The sequence below is a fragment of the Triticum dicoccoides genome, chromosome 2B (genome assembly GCF_002162155.2).
Source record: "Triticum dicoccoides isolate Atlit2015 ecotype Zavitan chromosome 2B, WEW_v2.0, whole genome shotgun sequence".
Classification (NCBI taxonomy): domain Eukaryota; kingdom Viridiplantae; phylum Streptophyta; class Magnoliopsida; order Poales; family Poaceae; genus Triticum; species Triticum dicoccoides.
The window spans coordinates 720,911,667-720,921,009 of record NC_041383.1 but is presented as its reverse complement, the minus strand read 5'-3'; the positions used below and the strand labels follow the sequence as shown (position 1 = coordinate 720,921,009).

At 41.8% G+C, this 9,343-nt stretch overlaps 1 pseudogene; it reads right to left on the bottom strand.

Moving 5' to 3' along the window:
• Nucleotides 1-5,129: 5,129 nt before the first annotated feature.
• On the bottom strand, nt 5,130-9,103 carry LOC119365851 (annotated as a pseudogene).
• Nucleotides 9,104-9,343: the final 240 nt, after the last annotated feature.

Sequence of the window (9,343 nt, the reverse complement as noted above, 5' to 3'; positions counted from 1 at the left end):
TAAACACGGCAAGACATACATCAAGTGTTCTCAAATCAAAGACTCAATCCGATAAGATAACTTCAAGAGGGAAACTCAATTCATCACAAGAGAGTAGAGGGGAGAAACATCATAAGATCCAACTATAATAGCAAAGCTCGCGATACATCAAGATCGTGCCATAGAGTGAACACGAGAGAGAGAGAGAGAGAGAGAGAGAGAGAGAGAGATCAAACACATAGCTACTGGTACATACCCTCAGCCCCGAGGGTGAACTACTCCCTCCTCATCATGGATAGCACCGGGATGATGAAGATGGCCACCGGTGATGGGTTCCCCCTCTGGCAGGGTGCCGGAACGGGCTCCCGAGAGGTTTTTGGTGGCTACAGAGGCTTGCGGCAGCGGAACTCCCGATCTATCTTCCTATTCGATGTTTTTAGGGTACGTAGGCTTATATAGGCGAAAGAAGTCGGTCGGGGGAGCCTCGAGGGGCCCACAAGAGGGTAGGGCGCGCCCAGGGGGTGGGCGCGCCCCCTGTCTCGTGGCTTCCTCGATGCTCCCTTTACTTCAACTCCAAGTCTCCTGGGTCATAATCTTCCCAAAAAGCACGTTGCCGAAGGTTTCATTCCATTTGGACTCCGTTTGATATTCCTTTTCTTCGAAATACTGAAACAGGCAATAAAATAGCAATATGGGCTGGGCCTCCGGTTAATAGGTTAGTCCCAAAAGTAATATAAAAGTGTATAATAAAGCCCATAAACATCCAAAAGGGGTAATATAATAGCATGGAACAATCAAAAATTATAGATACGTTGGAGACGTATCAATGAACCACGATGTCGGGGATTCAAGCAACCCCGTATACAATTCCCTTTATCAATCGGTACATTACTTGCCCGAGATTCGATCGTCGGTATCCCAATACCCCGTTCAATCTCGTTACCGGCAAGTCACTTTACTCGTTCTGTAATGCATGATCCCGTGACTAACTACTTAGTCACATTGGGCTCATTATGATGATGCATTACTGAGTGGGCCCAGAGATACCTCTCCATCATACGGAGTGACATATCCCAGTCTTGATTCGTGTCAACCCAACAGACACTTTCGAAGATACCTATAGTGCACCTTTATAGCCACCCAGTTACGTTGTGACGTTTGGTACACCCAAAGCATTCCTACGATATCCGGGAGTTGCACAATATCATGGTCTAAGGTAATGATACTTGACATTAGAAAAGCTTTTAGCAAACAAACTACACGATCTTGTGCTATGCTTAGGATTGGGTCTTCTCCATCACATTATTCTCCTAATGATGTGATCCCGTTATCAATGACATCCAATGTCCATAGTCAGGAAACCATGACCATCTGTTGATCAACGAGCTAGTCAACTAGAGGATCACTAGGGACATGTTGTGGTCTATGTATTCACACATGTATTACGGTTTTCGGTCAATACAATTATAGCATGAACAATAGACAATTATCATGAACAAGGAAATATAATAATAACCATTTTATTATTGCCTCTAGGGCATATTTCCAACAAGCTGTCCAATACAAAACCACGTTAGAGGATTTTCGCGGTCCGGACAACGCGATCCGGACGCACGCAGGAGGTTTGCGAGTCAGTATTGGTGATGCCCTTACCGCCTATCACAGTGAGTTTGCACTATGGTGGGCTGGTGCCCAATACTTGTATGCCCTCCTTTTGCTTACTTCGCATCTTCGTCACGTTTGCTCCGGCTCCATTTGTGATAAGAGAGTAATTAACCAATCACAATGCCAAAAAAAGAAGCAGGTAAACAACCGCATATAGAATCACATACGTAACTTTATTTTTCATAAACAAACATCGATCACACGACATGGAGTATTACGCAATATGCTTACTTTTGTGCTTCTTAGAAGCCATAACACATACCACATGAGTAGATTTTACATAATAAAGTGGGGACAGTTGACCATTAGGTACATCGGTAGGTTGGCACATATTTAGGTTGGTCATTTCGTCGCTCGACTCACCAGTGGTATTCAAGCATCTAGACAGCGGAGAAGGGCTAAAGAAGAAAAGTGATGGCCAAGCTAATGACTTAGCTTTTTTTTATTTTAGTGATCCAAAATCATATTTAGTCTATAGGCATGTCGTCACTATCAAATGGGTATGATGTTGCCAAGTTATGTTTCTTCCTCTTTGTGCTTAAATATCAAACTCCAATACCCTCAATGTACGTTGGTTCTTTACTATATCTACCAACAGTTTCACACTTTGAAGCTTTCAAACTCTTCCAGTCCGTGCCGGAAAGATGTTCATTCAAATATGGTCGTTGTAAACCCTAGTTGTTTGGGGCTGCCAGCCATTCCACTCGGAATCACCGAACACTTTGGCAAATTGTTTCCCTCTTGGAATTTCCTAAGACCATCGCCCGGAATTTCACAAGCGTTATTAGAGGTTGTGCCACTTGCGAGGTTGTCCACTCCGAGCCTCTCAACACCTTTTGGTTAGACCATCCGAGTTAATTGAAAGTTTCCACATTTAGCATTGTTCGGAGCCTCTGTTGTGTTAAAAAAAACTGTGTAATAGTCAGATTTTTGTACAACGTATAAATACCCCAACCAATACCATCAGTTCACTCGAAGAAAATCCCACTCATATCGTATCTTCTGAGATGGAATGTCACCTACTTGTGTTGATTTCAAAGAGATTTCCACTCCAACCATCAAGATAAGTCTTTGAGATATAATTACGTCTTTGCTTCCCACACCTAATCCAATCAAAAGCCATATCTTGATGGAGTTCGAGTGTGGAGGATATTATATTTTGAAGCACAAGACTAAGGGATTCGTCATAATCAACCTCAATCTTATTACTTCTAGAGGGTGGGCACCTCTTAGATTGGCTAGGTGCTTGGGAATCTTCTAGCTTGTGAAGAAAGAAGAAGTTTGTAAGGGCTTGGGGACCGCCTATTTCATTATGATCTACCCCGAGTGAGGCTATTCCTTCATGGTTCTATGCCATTATGACCTAGGTTGTTTGCTCCTTCGTGGACCCTTAGTGGGTGATTGTCCTTCATGGACTAGTTCCTTGGTAGAAGTCGCAACCTTGATCTTTATGATCTTAGAACCTTGGCGGTTTGAAGGCTCCATCAACTTGGAGTATGATAGCGCCAACTATACAAACCATGAGTAAACAAATCTCCACCAAGCCAACTCGTGTTTGCATTTCTTTTACTCTACTCTTATTTGTACTCTTTGTAACTCTCTACTTTCCTACTATACCCTATTAGACTTGCTTGTGTAGGGTGCTTGATATATGATACGTCTCAAACATATCTATATTTTTGACCGTTTCATGCGATTATATTATCACTTTTATATACTTTTATAGCAATTTATATTATTTTGAAAGACTAACCTATTAGTTTAGTGCCTAGTGCAGTTCCTATTCTCTGGTTGTTTTTGGTTTAGCATGAAATCAATATATATGGAGGCCAAAATAAGTTGTCGATTTAATTCACTTTTTGGGCGGCAAGGAACACATGAAGCTTTGAGCCATCTCGAGAGGAGCTGCCAGGGACCCACACGGGTACCCCGCATAGCCAGGGAGGCATGCCAACTGCCTGTGTGGTCCCTCCACACCGTCTTAGTCCAATTCCACACTGACATAATTCCCTATAAATATAGAAATTATTCGTCGTACCTCGAGAAGAATTTTATCCCGCCGCAAGTCTCTGTTCCATGAAGATCCCATCTTGAGGCCTTTTTCGGAGCTCCGCCGAAGGGGGAAGCCATTATCAGAGCGATCTTTCTCAACCTTGATGCCTCCATGACCATGTGTGAGTAGTTTTGTTAGGACCTACTGGTCCATAGTAGTAGCTATATGGTTCTCTCTTTTTGGATCTTTAATACCATGTTCTCATTCTTGGTCTAGATCAATCCAATGTAATTTGTGTGTATTTGTTGGGACATGATGAATTGTCACTTTATGATCAGATTGGTTATTGAAATCAATTGAATGTTTTGAGGTTTTGTTGCTGCATAATTAAATAGCTTTGTATGCTCTTTGTTACAGCATAATCTTGTGGTGCACTAACCCAGTGACAATAAGGTCCAAGACACGTATTATATTGTTGCCACTAAGGATAAAATGACGGGGTTTTATATATTTATTGACTTCTTCTTGTCAATATTATGTCATCTTTTTTATTGTGACACTCTCTTTCTTGCAAACTCAATGCCTTGAGGTGCATGTTGGATAGCGGTTTCGAGGTGGAGTATTAGTAGTAGATGTAGTTGGCACGAATGTAATGCCTATATGAGATTATGCCATAAATGATCATAGTCATGAATATAGCAATTCAGTCAATTGCCCAACTTCAATTTGTTTACCATGCTACTAGTGAACCTATGCCCCCTGGGTCTATTCTCCATTAATAAATTCTTGTACACAATTTACTCTTTTTATTTCCCGTGCTATTTTACCACTATCTATCTCTATAATTTTCTTTTAATCTTGTAATTAGCAAGGCAAGGGGCTTGACAACCCTCTTGCCATGTTGGGTGCAAGTTTGTATCTTGTTTGTGTGTAGGTGTGTTTATATTGTTAGCATGGAAGCTTTCTACAGGATTGATAACCTTTGTTCTCTAACCGAAGGAAATACTTTGTTGTTGTTCTACATCATCCTTCCTCTTTGGGGGAAACCCAATAACTCCTTTTGGAGGCAACATACTACTGTAGAAAAGCTTAAAATTGCAAGGAAACTAAAAGTTGACAAGCAGTCCCCTTTGTTAATGGTAGTCTATTCAACCCCTCCAGACTATGTTAAATGATACCACACTTCTGTGGCACTCTCCTATCCTAGGCTGGTTTTGGTCGTCTTCGAGCCACGGATCGTCGACTCTTTCTTAACGATCCTTAGGTCATTTTAAATTCGTATGTGTCGTATGTATGGTTTGTATCCTTCTTTAGCATTGTATCTACTTCCTTGATACACATGCACCTCTTCTACATGATTCAGAAGAAAAAACACGCAAAAACATCATTGACCTGTGCCAGGCAGACCACGAGCAAAACATAAATCAAGAAAAAGATAGAACAAGTTTATACATATGGTAACAACGCAAGAAAACAAATTAAGAAGACGCTTAACAACAAACAAAGCTTTTTTATATAGAAGGGGCGAGACACATTACAAAGCTATTGCTATATTTTGGAGGTCTAAATTACAGGAGTGTAAACTATGTACACAACGTGATTCTGTTCTCTTGTGGTATTATCACATAAAACGAATACATTTTCTCTATCTTCAGCCATATGTAAGGGATGGCTTGATGTACATGCACATCGGTGGATCGATCCTCATGATGGACAGCACCGCAGAAGGTACACTCCAAATACCATCACCACATATCAAACCAGAAGCAACCGCACCTGCAAAGTCCTCGGACTCCTTCACCCTCTCCCAGACAAACAAGATGACAGTCCCACAAAACATGTCAATCGCAAAGTATGCCCCAATGTAAAATGGAACAACCATGGCCATAGGGAGTGGGATGAATTTGGACACACTTTTTTGGGGGGCGTCTCGCATGAGGTTGATTGCTATGGCTACAAAGAGGAAGACAAAGCAGATTGCGAGGCAATTTTGTGGCAGCACTGAGAATCCCTCGACACCCATGATTGACATCTCACGGTAGATAGCAGCATATGGAGCTTTGAACATGCCATCAGGATTTCCAATATTGAAGGCAGCCCAGTAAAGCCAAAATGTGAGGGGAGCAATGACACAACCAAGGGCAGTTCCAATCAACTGTGACACAAACATAGATCTTGGCGAAGTGAGGGTCAGGTAACCAGTCTTGATGTCCTGCATGAGATCTCCAGCTGTGGATACTATGGACACCATAACACCGCATGCTGCTAAGCCTGCAATCACACCACCATGATGGCCAACCCATGAGGCAAAAATGAAAAAGACCAATCTTTCCATATGTGGATGCAAGGCTCCAGTTTGTTAGGCCAGTGTCGTATGAGTTGCAGAAGGCGAGTAAAGGAGCAACAACATAGGCAGAGAGGACAAGGTACCACTTGAGCTGTGAGAACATTATCGGTACAATTGCAGTTGAAATTGCTGCAAGGCCCACATAAGTAGATCCTGTCAACCAAGGAGGGATATTGTCTTTTACAAACACCTCATTTAGCAACTTTTCCTTGGCTGGTAATTTGGAAATTTTATCGCCTACAATAATAAATGGAAAACAAAATGAGCGCCATAATATATGATATGTTGGTAGGTCTAGTGCGTAGAATAAGAACATGACATTACCATCCTGAACCCAAACAAGGGGAAGCCTTCCTTGGTTTGATCGTGCATTCATTGTTTCCTTTGTAGCAGAATAAATGATTTTGGCAAGGTTATAAATACCATCCCCAAGTATCAGGGATATGGATACAAAAACCTGAAAGGGTGCACACGCAACTTAGTTTTTGTTGGACATAATGTTGGCAAAGACTGGTCGGTTAATGGACAAAGAATAATTAGCATGTTAATGACATAGATGACCCATATATATGTTCTTGAACTCAATTTCATGGTTCTCACAAATTAAGACAACTATGCCCACTGAAGAAATGCATTAAAGAGACTTTTATATTCACAGCAAAAACAACTTGCAGATTTATTGGGTTTATTTAGTATGGAGAAAAAGAAGTGACTTTATTTTGTCAAACCTGGTAAATACTAATTCATGATCTTATTCTTTTTCTTAGACTGATTCATTATACCTCGATCTATTGTTACAGTTGAGTTGATAAAAACATAATCAAGGTACAACAAGGAATTGGCTATTAACTCATTATGATATATATGAACAATCAGAATCCTTCATCACCATACCTTGTACCCATAGAGTCCTTTGAAGTCGTTGCTTTCGAGCTCAGCTGGATACCAATCCCCAGCTTTTGTGGATATATATGGCCATAGAAAACCCCAAGATATGATAGCTCCAATAAGTGCAGAGCAGTTAACAATATGCGGACATATAAGGCCACATCCAATATAGGTTGGACTGAAGTCAAAATAAAACCTATAAAAATAGAACTTGTAAGCGTTTGGATATAATGCATATGATATTCCACCTTAATGGATGAGTAGTTCCATATGATAATCCACACATATCCAAATAATCCCTAAAGAGGATAAGGCAATATTTTGTTCTGGCTTCAAAATAAAAGGAATTATAAAATGTGAACTTCAAAATAATATCACAAATGCATTAGAGCAAGCTTACGTGTTCTTAATGCTGCAAGGCCGAGTAAAGGGAAATTGTCGAAGCCACATGAGTCCCCAACACCACTGAAGAACCACTTAAAGCAGTTCCAAAGAAAACTTATGCTTAAATACTTTCCAAGACAGCTTATTTGTTTTCTGGAAGCACAAAAATAAAGTTAGTACCACCAAAACTTAAGAAATACAATAGCCCAAGAATATGTCGTCAACAGTGAAATTTTGATAGAGGCATCAACGTTATCACAAGCTGACAAATAGATCATTCATGATTTTCCATAAAAACTCATAAAATGCGATTTTGTATTTATCAGAAGATTCACCATCTGTGTATAATCTACAACTTTTAATTTTTACCATACCGTGCTGCTAAAAGTATAAGCAGTTTTGTAGGGAGATCAGACTATCAGTGTGTAACATATGGAAAAGGCGAACTGGAAGACCATTTAAATTTAAATAAGTCGCTAACAGCTGGGAGATGCAGCTAAAAAAAATACTCAAGTCACATGGAACCCATAGTAAACTTTGATGGCCTGGTATAGACCGTAAAAGGTCCATAAAACCCATTTTTCAGTTATTAATGACATCACCAGACAAGAAGCATGGCAGATTCAACAATAATGATCATCCTTGCGAAGTATAGCGAGCATAGTTTGCACAAAATGAAGGATCAATGCTGGTATGTTTCTTACTCCACAAGTTCAACTTCAGTAGTAGTGTGGACGCTATTTATCAACATTGCAGTCGCAGTTCCACTAGGATATGTTAGCTTGTAATCAATCACCATCACCTAGCAAACACCAAAACTTAACTTAGTTTGCCGAATTTGTATTAGACAAAGAGTTGTCCAAGTTCCTGCACTTGGTTCAAAACAAAAATGTAAATGTGGAAGACGCAAGCAGCTAAGGATGATTACCTTGCGCAGAGCAACGAGACTAAAAATACCAATGAAGCTAACTAGAAACATAAACCCGATCATCCAACTCAGCGAGAGATTCTTCACATCCACTGCCGTGTTACCGGGATAATCTGTCCCGATAAGCTCATAAGTTTTTTGATCCATTGCAAGCATATACGATCCGAATCCCCCTGCATCAACGGAAACAATGAATAACATGTATGCTGCAAACTTGAATCTTTGTTCTAAGAAAGGTAATTGTAAAGATCAACCTGCTAATAAAAAAACTAACATTTCCCTAATCTCTGGCAATGCTTCACCCAAACCTACACCATTGTGGCCCACCCAAAAATAATACACAGGCAACGTGTGCACTCACAAAGCAGCATCAAAAGTCCACAGATCATTGTTTTTAAAATTAAGGATCAAAGCAAATGCAGCCCCAAAAATCAGACGCCAACCCCAAAGGCTCAACTGAAGTCAGGCACATACCGCTGATGGCGAGGCCGTAGCAGGCGACGACGCAGGTCTGAATGACGGTGTTCTCCTGCTTGGTGAAGGGCTTGGAGACGATGCCGAACATCCCGAGCGCCGCCGTCCAAATCCGCACGAGGAAGTAACCGAGCAGCCCCGCGGCGACGTTGAGCGAGGGGACGATCCCCACCGTTAGATTGAGTTTGTGCGTGACGAGGCAGAAGAGCACCCCCAGGAGGGCGCTCACCACTATCGCTCGAACCGTAAGCTGCTCCCGCCACGGCGGCACCGCTTCCACAGCCGCCGGCCTGCCGGCAAGGAGGGGGGCGCTCATCTCCGGAGCTTCCACCATCTATCGCGGACGCTGGCTAGTATCAAGGCAATGCCTCTCGGACTTGGGGTGCTTGACTGCTGGTAGGATCCGGGGTTTGGCTTCGTGCTTTCGTGGGATGATGAGCGGGCAGACGAGGTCAAGGTGAGAGGATGAAGAATGAATAGGCGGGAGCACAAGGTATTTAAAGGGCGTGAAAACTGAAGCTTGGGTGCAGGCCACTGAGCTGACATGGGTATTCGAATACTAGCAGCACGTCAGCATGTCTAATGCACGTGGTACGGTGGCTTCACCGTGTTCATTCGTATCCATGCAAACAAAAAAATAGTACGTTCATTCGTGCTGTATGATGCGTGGGGCCTAGGGTTTAGG